This window comes from Chrysochloris asiatica, unplaced genomic scaffold (genome assembly GCF_000296735.1).
Source record: "Chrysochloris asiatica unplaced genomic scaffold, ChrAsi1.0 scaffold00059, whole genome shotgun sequence".
In the NCBI taxonomy this organism is placed as follows: Eukaryota; Metazoa; Chordata; class Mammalia; order Afrosoricida; family Chrysochloridae; genus Chrysochloris; species Chrysochloris asiatica.
The window spans coordinates 9185098-9187701 of NW_006408577.1; the positions used below are offsets into that span (position 1 = coordinate 9185098).

Below are 2604 nucleotides of genomic sequence, written 5' to 3' on the forward strand. Positions count from 1 at the left end.
TTTATTTACTGTCCAACGTTCACATGCATATGTTGTTGATGTTGTGTGTCATGGAGTAGGTTCCAACTCATAGTGACCCTGTACAGGGTTTCCAAGGCTGTAAATCTTTACAGAAGCAGAAAGCCTCATCTTTCTCCTTCAGAGCAGCTGGTAGTTCCGAACTGCTGACCTTGCAGTTCACAGCCCAATTTGTAACCACTACGCTACCAGAGCTCCTTTGAAGCTACTGAAAATACCATGCATTATGTGAGGTGCATGTTACCCTCGAATGGACATGTTTGCTCTTGAGCACTTTGAAGAGGTCTTGTCCAGCAAATTTTTCTCATACAAAATGTCATTTGATTTCTTGACTGGTGCTTTCATGAGTGTTGATAGTGAATCCAAGCAAAATAAAGGCTTTGACAACGTCAATCTTTTTTCCATTTATCGTGATGTTATTTATTGGTCCATAATGAAGGCTGTGGTCTTTGATCTTCATAAGTAACTATTTTAAGTCCTCATCACTTTCACTAAGCAAAGTTGTACCGTGTGTATCTCAGATTATTCGTGAGTCTTTCTCCAATCCTGACATCATATTCTTCTTCATATAATCCAACCTCTTGGATAATTTGCTCAGGATACAGACTGAACATGTTAGGTGATAGAATACAATCTTGGCACACAACTTTCCTAATTTTAATCCATTTAGTGTCCCTTATTTTGTTTGAATGACTGCCTCTTGCTCTACGTACATGTTTTGATAAAGGAAATGAAGGTGAATTGCTACAATTTGATGAACTTGACCTATACTCATGGATGTAGTAGATCTAAGTACCAACAGAGAAGGAAGGAGTTTTCACACGAAGTATCAATGTTATTCCCTCTGCATACATGGTAGATGCAGACAGGAAACGTAGGCATTGGCTACCTAAGATGAGGGGGTAATAAAGGTACAAAGTGACTGGCTTACAAGGTTTCAAGAGGGAGTTTAGTTTAAGAGTGTGCAGGAGAAGATAGAGTTTCCACTGAATGGTTTTCATATTGTCTAGATGGGTCTGGTGAAAAGAAATGGGGTTGAGATTCTTATGATTCAATAGTGAGTAATCCTTATCATGACTAATCATGACTGCCACAATTGTAAAGATAGAAGTTTTATAACAAAAACGGGAGACTAGTTAATCTTACAATCCAGAAACAGAGGACCCTAGGACCATCAAGGGAGAAGAGCACAAGCAGAATGCGGGACCCTATCCAGAGAAGCAGTGGCACCAGAGATGGAGGCAGAGATGGGGACATGAGGAGAAAGAGCAGCCGAGGACTCTAGAGTCATGGAAACATAAGGACAGGGACTGAGAGCTGGTGGCAGGAGGCATATTTGCAGAATATGCTCTTTGGTGGTTTAAATTACTATGAGTGCTTAAGTGTTTAGAAAAAAAAAAAAAAAAAGGTAAAATGAAATAGAGAGAATACTTGTTAACTGATGGTACATGGAGGGCATTGTAATGAAACAAAGTATAGGATTTGTTGAATGTAAAACTGATGATCTGCCCTGTAAACTTTCACTCAATTTACAATAAAATCTTTAACAAATGGTGTATAGATCTATTGTACACAAAATGGAATATTATGCTACCTTGAGGAATAATAAGGAAGCTGCAAGCCACCACATAACATGGATGAACCTTGAGGACATTATGCTGAATGAAATGAGTCAGTCACAAAAGGACAAATGTTGCATAAGACCATTATGTAAAGATACCTACCCAGATGGACGTTTTGGTGACTGCTCCTCACAGGTGTCCAGATGCTCTGCAGCGCGGCGGCTCAGGCAGGTGGCCAGTGGAGGCTGCAGCAAGGTCTAGCTGGCAACCCCTCGGGCTACAGACCCCTGACTGAGCTCCCAGACTTGTCTTATGTGGACAGTCATTCTGCTCCCCCAGTGAAAGGCCAGCTTCAATGAAAAGTCCAAAGGGAGAACTTTGCAAGAAGAGTTGTATTGTTGTCACAAGAAATGGGAGCTGGATTACAGGCATGGCAGCTCAAGCAGCAGCAGATATTTCAGGAAGAAGAAAGGAAACTTAAAAATGTTCTTAAATCCAAAGGGGTTTCACTACGGATCCCACTTTCAAGTCATTGAAAAGCAATTCTTGCACTATTCTCTCACTACTGTCTGACTTTCTTCTCTCTTTTTAAAAAATTGTGGTCAAATATATATAAAATAAATAAATACTGATGCAACAGTTGCTACATGTACAATTCAGTAACATTATGTCTATCCTGTTGAGCAATGTGACCGCTATCCTTTGCCAAATTATTCAATATCATTAATAGAAACCCCACCTAAGCAGTGATTTCACCTTTCCCCTTCTCTCCTACCCAAGGTAATCATTAATAAGTTTTGGTCTTTACACATTGAATATGTCAGGTAAGTGGGATCATACTATATTTGTCCTTTTGGCTTATTTCATTCAGCATGTTTTCAGGCTTCATCCATGATGCAGCATGTATTGACTTCATTTCTCTTTATGACTGAATAATATTCCACTGTGTCTACCACATTTTGGTCATACACTTGTTGATAAAGGTTGTTTCCATGAAAGAAAGAAAGAAAGAAAGAAAGAAAGA

General features: G+C 39.4%; 1 pseudogene; it reads left to right on the forward strand.

The window, feature by feature from the left end:
* Positions 1-1768: 1768 nt before the first annotated feature.
* Positions 1769-2073, forward strand: LOC102835203 (annotated as a pseudogene).
* Positions 2074-2604: the final 531 nt, after the last annotated feature.